This window comes from Pleurodeles waltl, chromosome 11, assembly GCF_031143425.1.
Source record: "Pleurodeles waltl isolate 20211129_DDA chromosome 11, aPleWal1.hap1.20221129, whole genome shotgun sequence".
Taxonomy (NCBI): Eukaryota; Metazoa; Chordata; class Amphibia; order Caudata; family Salamandridae; genus Pleurodeles; species Pleurodeles waltl.
The window spans coordinates 141,644,170-141,661,644 of NC_090450.1; positions in this window are offsets into that span (position 1 = coordinate 141,644,170).

The following is a 17,475-nucleotide window of genomic DNA, read 5'->3' on the forward strand; positions in this document are numbered from 1 at the left end:
AAGGTGGTAATGCAATTGTACATATTCACGTTATGCACTTGTCTTTCACTGTGTGGTCTTCAATTTATGATCTTATATGACCTTTGTATGTTTTGGACCTATGTGATGTTTGGAATGCATATAAATGATTCATGTTGCATGAAGAAGTCCCCTGTATTGTATTGATTGCACCTATAGAAAAGATTGATTAATCCTGGGTACCACCGATTGAAGTAGCATGATTGCCATAATTTGTGAAAAGAGTTCTACGGGACCATTGTGTTTAGTATTATTGATAAACCCTGGTCTTGGCGGGCTTAACAGGTTGGTCTTCATGATTCAATGCATGTACAGAGCATTTGGTTAGGTTTGGCATAGTATGATTTAATAAGGTATTTCATCGGTGTGCCTCATCCAACCTCTCAGGCTCAGATAACATTGGAGGTTGGCATGTAAACCCAGAATGGACAGAAAAAAGATACACTAATTAGGTCCTGGTATAGGTATGGAATTTGCTAGCCCAGGCACTCTAAAAGCCATTTTTTGGCAAGAATTAAGCACCCATAGAGATATAGGTAATTGTTTGTCTCTCATTTTGAATACAGCATTGGAGCACTTGAAATGAAGTAATAATAGGATGGGGACGTTACCCATTGGACTGCTAAAAAATATAATGATAAAGATGTTAGATATAGAACTTTGTTCTGCCTGTTCTGCCTTCAGTGGTGAAAAGGTGTTCAGCTTGGCCAGGGTCTCTTAGTCTCAAAATAGTTTTTTTCTGAATTACGTTTTGGCTGTTCGATTTCAGTAATGCTGTTCATAAGTGGAAAAATAAAACACATTTTGATTAATTTTGTACAGTTTTCAATTAGGAAATGATTAATTTCCTCTACCTCTTTACTGCCCTGATTAATGAAAGAAGACATTGAAAACGTCCTTGATTTTAGTATAAGAACCTGTATTGTCCTAATTGAAAAACATATTTGCAGAGATAACCAGTTTGTTGGCCTTTGTTAAATTTATGAAACTTGTAGAGATGACATGTATGCTGGATATGGGGACAATGTAGATTTTTCTAGTAATTTATGAAGGAAAGTTTTAATTTTATTAAAGACACGGAGGCGAGTATTGTGCTTTCTCAAATCTTGCAAATTTAATAGCAGCAGTCAAGTATAGACACAGAAAAAAACTATAAATCCTATATGGTGGAGAGTAACAGCCAATGAGATTAAAGTACTAGTATCAAAACAGATGATAACCAATCACAACAATACACCTCCAGTAATAGTTCAGCTTGATTGAAAACAGCCCTCTTTTCTGGAGCAAGAGTCCACAGCGACCAAAATATACTTGTATGCACTGCCCGGAGTTAGGGGACCGCAATGGTCCACGTATACACATTGTAAGGGTTTATTTGAAATCAAGAGGGGTGTCTGCGGCAGGCGTTTGGCAGTTGAAACTTGAATTTGTTGGCAGATGTCACAACAAAGGATATACTGCTTGGTCTCTTTATAGAGGCGTGGCCACCAAAAGCGGGCTTGTAAAATTGAGATTGTAGCTGCCACACCAGCATGGGCAGATGCCACCCCTTCATGCGCTGCTTTATTCAATTATGGTCTTGTATTTCTGTTGGGAATATGTCGCACCCCTACGTCTGGTATCTTAACTTCAGCAATCAGGAAACCTCCTATTCGGTAGGAATATTTGTCAGGAAATGCTTTTGGATAGGGCGTACCATCAGCCGTAGCTTTCACGGCAGTCCATATGTCTGCATCAAGTTTTGAACTCAAATGAGTTACTGCAGCAACAGCGGCCACAGCCGCTGCTGACATTGCGGCTTCATCAGCCAGTGTATTCCCAGCAACGTGTATTCCAACGCGCTGGTGTCCAAGTGTGTGTGTACAACATGGACATTTGGTAGCGTTTCTTTTAGATCTGCTACTTTCCCCCACAGAAGTCTGTGTTTAATGGTGTTGCCTTTAGAATCTCTGAACCCATTCTGGCACCAGTAATGCAGGTATTCATTGAAGGACTGGACACAATAGTACGAATCACAAACAATCAGCGTTAGCTGTGCAGGATCCGTGTGTTCCAGTGCCATTAACAGAGCTTTTAGCTCTGCCAATTGTGCTTTGCAATCCCCTAGGGTTTGCGTGAAAGTGTGTAGGGGACAAATTTATTGTCTTCCATATAGCCGCTTACCACTGTGCAAGCAGCAGAATATTGGTGCTTTGTGCCAATTGCAGGTTGTGCAGAGCCAGCGGTGTACATGACTCTATGATATTGTTCGATAGGTAGTGTGTTTGCTGAAACTGGGTTATTCTAGTTTGTACTGCAAAAATTCTTGAGTTTGTAATTTTGGGTAAAAAATGTAGTCTACATCAGTGGCTGTCAAAGATGTGGCCCATTGTATCCAACGTGGATGTAATGCTTTTGCGTTTGGAACCCTGGCGTTTGTGACACCCTCTAGGGCTGGGATTGGGGAAACAACAGTTATGCGTTTGCCCTGGGCTAGAGGTCTTTCTTTAATGACAGCCATCTGTACAGCAGTGAGAATTTTCTCTGTGGGAGCAAAGCGTTGTTCTGCTGCTGAGTGTAAGTGTGATTTGTATACAATCAGGAGTGTCTCGCCTTCATTAAATGCCACATAGGTGAAACTGATGGCACCAGCAATTACTCTGATAACCAAATGTGTGTTGTTGTCCCTTGTCTGTAGATGTTGTGCTGCAAGCATGTCTGTCTGCAGATCTTTGAGAATGCGTGTATGTTCAATTGTCCAAAATTTACTTGAAAAATAAGGACGTATCAAGTCATATAAAGGTTTTATGCGTGAAGCATAATCTGGAATGTAAATTCTGCCAAATTTTAGAAAACCCAATAGAGATTGGAGTTTTTTTAATCGTGTTTGGAGTGTAGTTGTGCGCATTTTTCCAGGAATTATGGCGCTAGGCTCTTTCCTTCACTTGATAGTTCATATCCCAGGAACAGGACGCTGAAGAAGGCAGTTTTTGTTTTTTTAAAGTTTAATTTGTACCAAAATTCCGCAAATCCGACAACAACGCGGGCTACCTGTCTTAAATGTTGTAGTAATTCATCATCCGTAAGATAAATATCATCTGCATAGGACAATGCTTCAGGGTCAATCTCGTGCAAAATTGCAGTGACACGAGCTCCAAACAGTCCTGGGCTGTTCTTATACCCCTGAGGTAAACTACAGATTTTTTCTGGGTGCCTAGTGCACTGAAACTTGTTAAGTCTCTACTCTCAGGCACTATATTCTGGCAGAAGAAACCATTGGAAATGTCCAGTGTTGTTTTGTATTTTTTACACACTATATTGTTCATCAGTGCTGTGCTTTGTGAGTTTTGTATAGCATGTGTGTGTGTATGACAGTTTAAGTGTCTGTAGTCTAAGACTATTCTGTATGAATGGTCTGGTTTAGCTACTGTGAATAAAGGATTATTTATTGGGGAGACACAGGGTTCAATTATGCCTTGGTACTCTAGTTGTGTGAGTATTTCCCTCATAGGTGCTTTAGCATCATGTTTTATTGGATACTGAGGTTGTGGTTGATTTTTAATAGGAATTACATGGTAGGGGGATTCTTTATCCCATCCTACATGATTGCGATATAACGCAGGTGCCTATGCCAAAGCCCAATCAATGGCATAGGATTTAGCGAGTTCCTCCGGAACAAGGGGCGAGAAAGAAGGTTTAATAACCTCTTCTCCATATGGGCAGGTACGGACAAATTCAGGTGGCCAATCCTGTTCGTCCATCAAAACATCATATATGTTTACTATGCGATCCCAAAAGATTGCATCTATTATGTGTTCAATGTCTCCTTCCAACTGTAGTGTTACTTTATACACCCTATCAGGCGTGGAGACACGCATGTCTGCAGTTTCTACTTGTAGAAAGTCATCAGTTGCTTTCACCTCCAGATGCTCTAGAAGACTCCCGCAAACTATTGTGACCTCTGCCGCGCTGTCTAGTAGTGCTAGCGCCCACTTCCTGTTCTTCAAGAGGACCCTCTTCCTGAGTGGCATGTCGAACTGCGACTGCTGCCACTTTTTTCTTTTTGAATTGGGGTTTTTGTTGGTCAGGTTTCTCTTACTTTTTAACAGAAACCTACGATGAGCGTTGTGATTCCTGTCTCAGTTTCACCTACTCTGTTCTTCACTCTGATTGCCCACCTCTCTCTTTTCGCTTTTCCGATGAGTCCTGAAAGGAATGAGATTGGCACGTATCAGTATATTGATATCTATCAGGCGTTTTTATGTTATCTCTATTTCTGAGATTATATCTATTCTGTGGGGTCTCTATACGCGGAGATTCTCCCCTCTCTTTTTTAGGAGTTTGTTGTTTTTTATCCCAGCGTTTCTTATTACCCTCAGGAGCTTGCTTGGAAAAATCTTTATTAGATTTGCCCTGAAATTGTGGTTTAGGTGGTCTGGTCCCTAAACTATCTCGATCAATGTTAGAATAGGTCTCTGCGACATCACAGAGCCGCATGCGCACTGCTAGTGTGACCGCATCCCCTTTAAGATTACTTAAGATAATTGAGAATACTGTGGCGAAATTGCCCATTAATTGCATCCCCAAGTCCAGGGCCGGGGCAGCCCCGTATTCATCTTGGATTTGCTTCAACACTTCTGGCAAATTGGCAAGTGCCGGTGTACTGTGTGCGGTTGTATAGAGCGTGGCAAATACCGTGCACCGGGTATTACAGTTATCGACTACAGAGACCATCCCAAATAGCAAGCACATCGTTAGAATTCTGTGTTTATCCTGAGGTCCCGTTGGGGAAATACTGCTTCCAGCGCATTTATTTTTGTGCTAACCAAAATGGAGTTTCCTCTTGTTTGGCGGGTACTTTACCCATGATCAAATGTACAGTCACAGGGTTTATACCTGGAGTCACTGCATGTGGTTGTGCTGGAGCAGCACGTGCTGGGTTTGTAGTTAATGTTTGTATCACCAACTGTACTAATCGTCTATATGTCGCTGTAAATTCAGTATATGAGCGACAAACCTCAGCTACTGCTAATGTCGCTACTGCGGGGTGCGGTGTATAGGTGGCCAATAAAGGCCAGGTAGGATCATCATTACTTAGAGGACCTAACCTTACTGGCAGTATTGTGTGGGGTAGGGTGCCATCAAGCCAAATATATTTGTTTCTTGATAAGATAATGGTATTTCTAAATATGCATATGCCCTGTATTGTCCAGGTACGTTTGCAAGTGTATAATGAGGAAATGTGTTTGTGTTCCCATCATCTGCTTGAAATGTGACCCACAAATAGAAAAGTTCTGTTCTATAAGCTGGATGGGCATCCACCACAAATGTGACTGGGCCCCCCTGGGCCGTTAGGCCATTTGCTAATAAATGTGTAGTCAGAGGTTGTCTCAAATTGACGGCTATTGCTACCTGTTGCGGATTCGCCATGCTAGATAGAAGATATGTTCAGAGAAGGCACATCAAAATAGGGTTTTTCTTTTTAAAGTTCAAGCTTGAACAACCTCCAGCCTCAGATAGGATAGAAATCCTCAGTACCACGGATGTCTCCGTATACTGTACTGCGGTATCATTATATATAATGAGACAGAGATACTCAGGAGTACCCAAAAATTAGAGCCTGACCAAACGTTGGAGGCGCCATGTCGCGTAGGCTCTCATTATTCTAATGAGACTACTGGATTTTGAGCGGGAGAATTGCCTGTGGTGTGGGGAGACCGAGTCTGACCCACTGCAGGTGACATCTGTCACTCCAATCCGGGTTTTGCGCTGGCCAAATAGCAGTGCTTCATCTCCACTCAAGGGCAGGGATGACTGGGCAGCCGAGCGCATGACAAAATTGTTTTCTCAGGGAAGCCGTGGTCACTCAGGTCTCATCCGTTTATCTCAGTTACCTTAGTCTCATATAAAATGACAAACAGAGGCAATATATGTTTCAATAATGATTTTAAGAAAACAACTGCATCTTAGATAGCAAAGCATGAACTGCAATAACCAGGACAACACAGCATGACACTATTAAAATTGTGATGAGGAGTGTGAAGCATAGAAATAACTCTATCATATTGTCACTACGGTTGATAGACTAACTCCTACCTAGGCTGTGATAGAGCACAGCATGTTAAGCTATAATTCTGCCCTTCAGGTCCCCTTGGGAAGACATTATCCCCCATACCTGAGCAAAGACCTGCAGTCTGCGTTAGCGTCTGTAGCAAAGCATTCGGAAATCAGCATACAGTCGTGGTTCTCCGGCTGGAATCTCCCTCTAACGTGTAAGGGACAAGGAAACGTTTTTAGACAACACAGCTGATGTTTTGAGAAAACGTCACTACTTAAGGATGTGTGTTTTCTAAGAATGTTGGAGACTAAACTTCTACCATGTTCACCGGCAACGTACCGTGCTGTAGCCTTGGAAGAAGCACAGAGTGAGCAAGAATGTCTTGTTTTAGAACAGAGTGCTGGCCTAGGCAAAAACAGTTAGATAAACAGAAAATAAAACAAGACCGTAAAAGTGGCTATTGTAATAATACAATAAAGCTGCATAAAATATATCTAGGTTAGAGTGCACAGCGGCTTGGCCTACTGTGTTAAAATAACGTGCATGGAGCTATAGCTAAAATGGCTACACTACACTATCACACCAGACTGCATCACCCTTCCAAATCAAACATCCTTAACACCATCAAATATGCCACCAATATGACTTCATAAAATACAATGAAACTCATGATGCTCATCTGACCCAGAGTCTCCACATCATGAGCATAACACAACACGATGACTGTGCCACATCACACATATGAATACAAATGTCATAAAATGCAATTCATAGAACTCCATAACACAAAACTACAGCCTACCAGACAGATATTGTTCCACTGCCTACAATGCAAGGTCTCTCTTCTAAAGGGATAAGACTCACAGAGATACTGCTAACTAATTCATAATTCAGTTAGATAATCATACTAACAATACTTTTATGGACATTTTTTTGCGTGACAAGATATTGTAATAAGGTCACCAGGGATTCAGAGGTATTGGAGAGAGAAGGTCTGAGAACAGAGGCATAATTGTAATAGCGATTTTCTAAGGACATTATGGGCTCATTACGTCCCTGGCGGGCGCGGGAGAAGTGGCGGTAATACTACCAACAGGCCGGCGAAAAAAAAAATGGAATTATGACCATGGCGGTTACCGCCATGGTCATCCGCCACTTCTCCACTCCGGCTGTCAGGGAGGTGACGACAGCTGGGCTGGAGACTTCGGTCTCCAGCCCGGCGGCCGTCACCTGACCTCCCGGAGGTATCAGGACCCTGCATACCGCCATGGATTTCGGGTGGTTTGGAACCGCCATGAAATCCACCTCAGGGAGAAGAGGCCAATGCTGTTGGGCAGATGGTGCCCCCCCAGCACCTTCAGAATGCTCACTTTCTGCCATAGCAGACAATGCACATTCTGAGAGTGCTGACAGAGTGTCGTGGGCAGTGCAGTGGCCCCCTGTGGCCCCAACTCTGCCTTTCTGACAGCCTTTTCATGGCAGGGACCCTCCCAAGGAAAGGCTGGCAAAAAGGAAAGTAGGGATTAGCACGGCAGTGCCAAACTCTGTAACGCCATGGCGACCACCACTTGCATCGAAGCCAACCCTTCGGAGTCACTGACCCTGCCAGTGGCGGCGGTCTTTCTGTAGTCCGACTACACAGATCGTAATATGACAGTTGGAGCATGAGGGATGCAGGGATCGCCAGAGCGGGTATGGGGCTCCTATGGACTGCCATTCTCATTATCAGGCCCTAAGACCCAGGAAAATGAACATGGAGACAATAGACTGGGTTGAGAACAACGCCAGACATGGAAATATGAGACACAAGGAAAAGGGGGTAGGAGACCCAATAATATAGCAGCAGAAAAGAATAAGGGTAGAGCCGCCTCAACTGCTAGGGACTGGAAACAATAAGTAAGGTGATATTAACATTTTAAAACCTAAGCGATGGACAAAACACCCAGCCAGAAACAAAGCAGTCATATTCATTACACAACATTGACTCTCACACACATTCACATAGATAATTTGGAAGGACATGATTAACTAGTTGTACAAATATCCACTGGAACTGCATATCTGACATGGAATAGACGAAGGGCTGCAAGAAAGTCTACTTCATCGAGATTACGCATGCAATAGATCACATTCGCATGAGGTAAGCTATAAGACTGAAAGATTCACCAATCTCTGCATAAAAAAACACCTACAAAACACATCATCCACACTTCATTCGGACAAAGGAATGTTGAATTACCTAATTCCTCTACAACCTCTCTTTAAGATCACTTGGGTGGTACACTCTGCAAAGTGCAGACATAAGTCTTTATGAGAACCGAAATCAGTAAAAGGACAATACATTCATGAAATCAAACCATGCAAAACACAGCACATCCTACTTGAGATTTCTATTTTAATTAACACATAATAATCTAATTTCATTATGCCAGGGATGGGGAGACAGCGTAGAAAGAAAAAGCACCAAGAGAGCAAGAACGACTATAAAAGAAAAGGGAATAAAAGGAGGGGAAGACAGACAAGGAGAAGGAAAGTAGTGATGCACCTGTAGCGATAAGAAGATGGATTATTTGTAGAAACTACTTTTCAATGCCGACTAGAGGTTGTTCAACAATGAGGGTCTTCTGAAAGAAAGGAGGAGTGGGAGAATGAGTAGAGGTCATGTATGGAGGAATAATGGTTTGCTTGCAGAATACTTTCACAGTGCAGTCAGTGCTTATTTTGTGCTGGTATTTGCCAGTGCTCTGTACTACCACCTTTTCTAAACACTGGCACATATTTATCCACCACATTGTGGCACTGTGTACAAATTCTTTTTTCAGGAGAATTTCTAAGTGGTGATTTGACATGCAAATTAAAAACTAGTAGATAGATACTGCAGTCATTGGCATCTGGCAGCAGTGGCAGTAGCTGTGGTGGCACCAGTTGCTGTGGACTTGCATGAAATACTTTGGGCTCTGATACTTTTTTTTTTTTTTTTTACAAATTAAGCACTGAGTGCATTCTTGAAAGTTTTCAGATAGGTGGTGTTTTTGCAAGACTGAGGGCCTGATTACCTTCTGTGGCATTCTGACCGCTGCATCCCTGGCAGTGCGCCTGCCAGATGTTGATGCTGGCGGTTGGACTGCCACACCACCACCGCCACTGACGGAATCAGATATCCTGACGTGTTGGCGGCAGTGAAAGTCGTAGTCAACAATGGCGGTGCTGATTTCGGCACCGCCATGCTTATCATGAATTTCCTCCCTACCAGCCTTTTCATGGCAGGGCCCCTGCCATGAAAAGGCTGTAGAAAAAGCAGAATTGGGGCCATACGGTGGCCCCTGCACTGCCCACGCCCCTCTGTTAGCACACTCGGAATGCGCATTGTCTGCCATGCAGACAGTGCGCATTCCAAGTGCGCTGCGTGCAGTGGCATAGGCCGTGGCTCTCTCTGGAAGCCGAGACCAATGCCATCACACTGTTTCCACCACTCAGCCTGACAGAAACATTGTAATATGGCAGTGGGGAGGCCACCGGCTTGGCAACCACCTCCCCACGGGGAACATCCTTTTTTACAACTTTTTTTTTTCGAAAGTCGTGGTTAACGAAAGCGCAACAACGCTTTTTTTAACCACGACTCCGGTTTTTTGTGCCTTAACTACGTATGTTCTGAACAACGAACATGCGTGGTTAAGGTACAAAGAAGTGAGTTGGCGAAGGTAAGTGGTGGGTTTAGGTTTTGGGGAGGGGGTGGGGGGCCAGGGGGTTTTAGGTTTTGGGGTGGGGTTGGGGGGGTGGGGCGTTTTTGGTTTTGGGGAGTGGGGTCAGGGGTTTTTAGGTTTTAGGGTGGGGTTGGGGGGTGGGGCGTTTTTGCTTTTGGGGAGTGGGTGGGGGGTCAGGGGGTTTTAGGTTTTAGGGTGGGGTTGGGGGGTGGTGCGTTTTTGGTTTTGGGGAGTGGGTGGGGGGTCAGGGGGTTTTAGGTTTTGGGGTGGGGTTGGGGGGTGGGGCGTTTTTGGTTTTGAGGAGTGGGTGGGGGTCAGGGGGTTTTAGGTTTTGGGGTGGGGTTGGGGGGGTGGGGCGTTTTTGGTTTTGGGGAGTGGGTGGGGGGTCAGAGGGTTTTAGGTTTTGGGGTGGGGTTGGGGGGGTGAGGTGAGGGATGTAGGGTGAATGGTGCCTATTGCTAATGATTTTATCAGGAATGCCTTTACAACGAAATATCGTTGTTAAGGCATTCGTGGTAAAATCATTAGTAGTAGCAACGAGGTCGGTGTTCCGACCTCGTTGTTAAGGCAGTAGTTGTTTTTGAAGTCGTTGTTTCGTCGTACAGTCCCTCCACACCACCGCATTGGAGTTCTGGCTGTCTGATGCCAAACTCCTAATTAGGCCCTGAATAATTAAGTTCCATAGATCTGATCCTACTGTTGCCAGTCTTTCACCAAGCAGAGTTTTACACTGGCATCGGGTTTTCTGGTGGGGCGGATGCTTCTTTGAGTATTTGTCTGTATCACAGCTTCAAAATGTAATTGTGATCACTAGGCTTCTGCGAAGAGTATTCATTATGTCTTGGTTTTCAGTGTGTTGCAAGTTCAGCTTGGATTGTGCCGTTAAGAAATTGTAAGATTGCAAGATGTTGAGTTAGCAAATCGGTTAAACATTATAAAATCACATTTCCACATATGTTTTAGTCGAAAAAATATTGTTTATCAAATAAATGTACACAGTGAACTGACAAGTGATTCATCCAAAAGCCACAGAGATAGTCATCCAGCATCATTTATCAGTTTTCCGAATCATTACAATACCCCTGACCTTGCTTGACACCCACTAGAGAGCAAATATTAAAATTTCCTTGACATGTAGGATTATTCACTCTGAAGCTCGGCAAAGACACAGATTGTGCATTTGAAACCAATATTTATAATCTCAGAATATAGATTTAACGATTTTATTTGTTCATCTTGTTATATTTTAAGATGTTTAAACCACAACAGACACCTATATTATTTAACAGCATAAAGAAATCATTGTTTTTCATTTGATTCTCAAGAATACCCTGATATTCAAATTTCTGTCCAGTTTTTTTCACTTGCTCCATTCAATGAGTTCTTCTCCAGGTCACAGCTGTCCTCCTCGTCCAAGGCCAAACACTCCGCCCCAAACTCAGGAGAAACCTTGTTTTCTTACTTGATATTTTTGTTCTCTGACCCAAGCCTACATGTTAGTTTCTTTTCATAGGGGTATCATCCATGTTATAAGGCAAGCATGTTTGCTTTGTCCCTTCATGACAACTCTATTGCACACATTATGAGCAGCCTAGTTAATTGCGAAATGTGTGGTAACTGCTATTACCGGGCGACATAAAAAATGTGAAAGTCAAGTAATAAGAGAACATGCTATCTTGTGAAAATCTATACTTTCACTACGCTTATTTTATTGCACGTGACCCATTTTCACCATTTTCTATGCAAGTGTAATTTGACATTCCTAGCCCTGGCACGCTGTTATTCTCCTACCTTTTGAGGCATGCTCTTGCATACAAATCGCTGATCTTTAACTTCCCATCAACACATTTTGAGACTAGAAGAGGAGAGACTGCATAATAGGTAATGTATTATATTGAATGAGTTCTACTGCTGCAAAAACTACATTTATTGTTGGAAATAGAGAAAGCTGGAACCTCCACGACCTACCTGAAAGCCAACATGGGGGAAAATGCAAACCCATACTTTTGTAATGAAAAGCTATGCATATCCATAGGTTACTCTAGCACGAGCTGCAGTGCTAGAAAATGTTCCTGTGTTCACAAAGTGATGCTACAAAAAGCACTGCAGTTGTCCCAATGGGGGCACAGAATGTTATAACCCTAAAATGTTTTCAAAATTTCTTGATGGTTTTAGGCTATAATGTATACTGTACTTCAATAACGTTCATTAAAAAACACTCCTCCAGCCCTCTTGCTTCTTCTGTTACGTTTTTAAGAGTACACTCCGGCAGATTGGTCAATTGATGACACCATTTTGAAACAATGGTACTTCCGTCCTTGAATGTATTCTAAATGATAAAGTATGGCCAACATAGTATTTTTCCATGTTTTCCAGTAGATGTTAATTGACAAAATGGAGGCCAATGAAAATAAACAGGTAAGATGCCAAAATGTGATAGGCACTTTCTCTAACACAAAAAAAGAGCCGAATCAAAACAAAAACAAGCTAAATAAGGCTAATAAAAGCTAAGTTAATAAAACGCTAATAGAAGACAAATATGCAAAAATAACTTTTTAGTAATTCTGGCTATGCTCAATACTGATTATTGTAGTAGATGTACTAAGTATCCTTCTCTTCCCATTTGGGTAGTTCAGTTCACTACTGTCTTTTTGCTACTTAGGTTTCCAGCAAAAGATATAGGGCACCTTCAGTTTAGTAGTCTCCCATCTGGACCATCAATAGTATTCATCTAACTAGGAGCAACAGCAATTAACAAGTTACAGAATAACAGAATATTCAGAATTTAGTTACAAGGCCACTCCTTAACCTCAAAATCATGTCACAAATCTCTTCTGCACTCAAGTCCTTACACTAGCTCCGATGACTACCACCTTCAAAGTGATGTGTATAGAGCATCATTCCTCTCAAGGCAGAGCAAACTGCTTATTTAATCAAAAACTCTGTACAGAGAACCCCCTTTCCATGTTGACTCCTCTACTCTGTGTCCCTTTATTACACACATCCTGCATTAGGGGACATTCTCAACTGAGGTGACTTCCATATGGCTAGGTCCCTATGCAAATCAGTCTTGACCCTGCTCCACATCGGAACAGTCCTGCCTGAACTGCCAGGCCAAGTCCTCCCTGGACAGGAAACAAGCATTCTGAGACTGGTTTTGGAGTATCACCCTTCATCAGTGAGGCTAGCTTGAATTCAGTGGCACAGTGAGCAAGGGACCCAGGCCTAGGCCTACCCTGGCCATTTAAGGTGACTTTAGCAACACAAAAGGATGATGGACAGAGTGCCGAAACTTTTTAAACACTCACCTCCATTCACAGATCTGGGTTAAATCCATTGTTCTATTGCTCACCATTCCACCCAGTTTGGACCCACCATATGCAAATCACTCTTGACCTTGCTCCCAATGGGAACAGTCCAGCCGGAACTACCAGGCCAGGTCCTTCCTGGACCGGAAACAAGCATCATTGGACCGGTTTCGGAGTATCACCCCTCATCAGCCAGGTCAACTTGAATCCAGTGAGACAGTGAGCAAGGGACCCATGTCTGGGCATGCCCTGGCCATTTAGTGCGGCTTTACCAACACAAAAGGATGGATGATGGACGGAGTGCTAAAACTTTTCAAACACTCACCCCAGTCACAGATCTGGGTTAAATCCATCATTGTTTTGCTCACCATGCCAACCCTTTTGCGAGCCAGCCATATCAAATTAGCCTTGACCCTGCTCCCCATGGAAACAGTCCAGCCCGAACTGCCAGGCCCTCCCCTGATCGAAACAAGCATCCTGGGACCTGTTTCTAAGTATCACCCCTGATCGAACAAGCTAGCTTGAATCCAGTGGCACAGTGAGCAAGGGACCCATGTCTGGGCATTTCCTGCAGTTCAATAGGTCACCCATATATGGAAACTCCAGCACGGCTCAGTTTGAATATGCCAGCTTATATTCAATGCAAACAGGTAGGAAGCTAATAGAAGCAATTTCTACAACTGAGCCTGTGCAATGCATCTCAATAACAGTTCAGGAAGGTGAGCAAAAGAAAATCAGTTAAGAGTAATATCAAACTCTGCTGCAGTCACACCAGTTACCATTAACAAATAATTTGCCTTTTACTACACAAAAGAGGAATTTGTGAAATACAAGGAGCATGTTCAAGTTTGCTCACAAAGAAATCACTGATGTAAATTAAGGAAAACAAATTGAGTCCTGAGTGTGCTAAATGGTTATTGAAATACCACTTGCAGGAGAGCAAAAAAGTCAAACACACTTCTCTGACATGTTTTTCAAAATATGGCGGACCTGTCACAAAGTTCAGTTACTTAAGTTTGCATCCTTGATTGTCATATTACAATTCCCATAGTCATAGTATATGTTTGGTTTTTTTGGTCCGAGGTGGTCAACTGTTTTTCCATTTTGGTTGCAGATATTGCCTTTTAAGGTTTATGTAAGGATGAGCAACTCTGCCCATCGGTGCAGAAATGCTACACCTGCCAATTTGCGCTTTGTTTAGTAAGTTTACCTTTTAATTTTGATCTTTGTAAAGAGCCTGTGCGACTGCTCAAACTTCAGATCTGGTGCCCCTCTGAGACACTCTTGTAATGCTCTCAGTCTGGGAAAACTCTTGATTGGTCTACCCACTCTATAACCATGACAACAAGCCCTCTTAATTCTCTACCAACGGGCCATGATTGCATTGTATTATGGGCTTTGGGGCAAAGAAGTTGCTTCATGGAGTGATAGATACTGGTATCCCCTTCTAATTTAAGTTCAATGACCTGGAGTAGAAGAGAGGGTGCTTTGTGACTGGTATAAATGTTTTGGTAGAAAATTTTGAAAATACTATATACATCGATTTTTGCAATAATAATTACGAACATCCGAAAATAGCACCACTCTTTACCATTAAAATTAGCTGATCCCCACACATCTTTATATATGAACTAATGGCAGTTGAAAGATGGAGGATGGTTTCTTCTCACGGAGTGTTTCAAGGGCAACCCATCCCTCACTTTTTTCACTGATGTTACTTGTGTTTCCAGGACTTGTCTCAAGAGAATACAAAATGATTCCCACCACATCAAGCCACTGCTGGTTGTACTATACTGTAGGGTCGAGTCGGTAGACTCGACCCTACACTATCTTCGCTGCTTTTACCATTTACCCAGACAGTCAAGTGGGCTTGGTGGTAAAATTTAGACCAGGTTGACAGTCTGTGGTCAGCAGGGAACATGAAAGCTTTCACTTTCAATAGACCTTGGGTGTCCCTGTTACTGCAAGGATCCAGGGAAAAGCCTAACAGTTTAAATCTATCTGATGCTAGGTGGTGAACTTGATGCTAGTGTGAAGATAAACAAAGTGTCAACTGATTATTCAGTGTTAAGTCTTCATTTTTAGGGCACCTCTATATAAGCATGAAAATGTCAACTACATCTAAAATAGGCTTCTTCAAAAGGGGACAGATTCCTAAAAGGGTTTTTCGCAATCTGCACTAGAGAAGATCATGAAAAAGCAAACTTTGTGCATGTCAGATATGCAGAAAATGAATGTGTGCGTGTGCAAGTAGCACTGTGTGAATGCAGATTACCTTGCACCCAGATAGATGTCCGTCCAACATAGAGTCTATGGCAAAGGGCACAGCCAGGGATGAAGCAAGCCCAGATCACAGTGCATTTTTCTTCCCTTATGACAGTCCTGACTGAGAGTGGTAGGTTCAGAACACAAATGTCCCCTTCCAGCATTACAAGCTTTATGTTGTCTCAGGCTTATTTAAGTTGTGGGCAGTGGGTGAGAAATATAGTTAATTGCATTGATGAGCCCTTCAAGGCCCATACATGGCTTTACTGCTCACATGTATACTTCAAAGGAATTGCAGGATACCAGGGGCTGTATTACACAAAATGCTGTTTGTGCCTGCTTTATATGCCCCCAGGGCACTTTGGTCTTACAGAAGGGGATGCAGAAGGGGTTGCAGATACCTGTGCAGTCCCTTCCGTAATACAGATACTGCTGGTGCACACGGATGCACACGTAGCACCAGCGCTGGCATCAGAGAGCATTCCCTCATTTGCATAGGGGCATAGTCCCATGCAAATGAGAGAATCTCCTTGCTTGCACCCTTGCTGAATTATGGATGCGGGTGCAAAATCAAAGAAGCTGTCAGGAGGTGCACTGACAGTGCGCCACAAAAAGGTGGCAAACTGTGAGTGTGACCTCTGATGGCAGCCCTCTGGAGGGTCTCAAGGGGGCCCTATGGACCCCTAGACATCCCCTTGCAGTCGGGTGCAGTCACTCACCGCACCTGCCTGCAAGACAATCTCTCTCCAGTCTTAAAAGTGCAGGCAGGTTAGCGCCTGCAAAGTGAAGCAGGGAGCCACTCCTTCAAAGCCGTTCTGTATTTCACTTGAATGCGCTGCCCTCAGGACTGCACGACTTCACGGCTGCTCTGAGGGCAGTGTACCCTGTTTGTGCATGGCATACCTGTTATAAGGTGCACCGGGGCGCAAACAGGGAATGTGCGCCCTATGGAATAGGGCCTCTGATGCTGGAACATGCGCATAGGGGAGGCCACAGAATGTGAGCTCCCAACCCATGCCTGCAGCCCACCCCCGCCTGGCAGCAGGTCCTGTTTATAAATAAAACTGTGACTGTACACGCTATAACGGCATTTCATGCTTGCAAACATACAGCTGCGTTTATATGGCTCAGGCCCTTGTTTTGTTTTGCCCTCAATTATTTGTCTCCTTTCAGACCAAAACTTACGGAAAGGTGTACGACGGCTGCCAGGCAAGACTACATCTGCCTACCCAAGGTCTTTGTCCAATGAAGATGCAGTAAAAGTGCCAGGTGTTTGCTTTGTGTGTCTGTGTCTTTTTTAGGATTACCAGAAGGGTGATCGTTGAACTTCTATAAACATAAACTATACACAAGGCCCTCTGCTCCTATATTCTTCTATATCTGTACTAAGCACTCTCAGTACAAGTGTCTATACACACGTAAATGTACAACTGAACATCCCTGAGACACCACTACAGTTCTATGACTGAAACTACACTACAGCTCGTCAATTGCACACTAAAACACAATCTCTCTACTGCCCACTACAATTGTATATGTCTCCAGTTGGGTGTCATCTACTTCAGAACTGCATACCAACAGTAAAGCATAGCTCTACAACTGTACATCTACAATATTTTAACTGCCCAACTTCACATCCGGTGCAAACTACAACAGTACAACACTGCAACACTACAACCACACAACTATAACGGAACTCTACACCCAGTGCTTAATTTGTGCTTGTTGTTTCTGATGCTGAGCACTTGCACTTATTTTTGAGTGCCGGGACTTATTCTCCTACCTCAAGCATTTGCTGCGAGCAAAAGACACAAATAGGAAAGACGGATGAAGGGAAAAATGAAAAAGCGTCACAAAGGGAGAAAGTAAAAAACTGCAAGAGTGAGCTGAAGGGGCAGCGAGTGGCTGTAAATGGATTAAAGAGGCCCAAGATGGCCTCAGGATTACGCCACCTCAGTATTCTATGTTCACACATTTAATTACAGCAGCCGCATGTTCAAGAGGAGGGCTTTGGGCACCGGCACCTTTGTATTTACAAATTAAGCACTGACTACAGCTGCCTATCCACTGTATACTTCTAACTGGGCGATTGTGCAGTTGCAGTACTCCAAAACTCACTGTTTGCAATAACACTACAGTTATG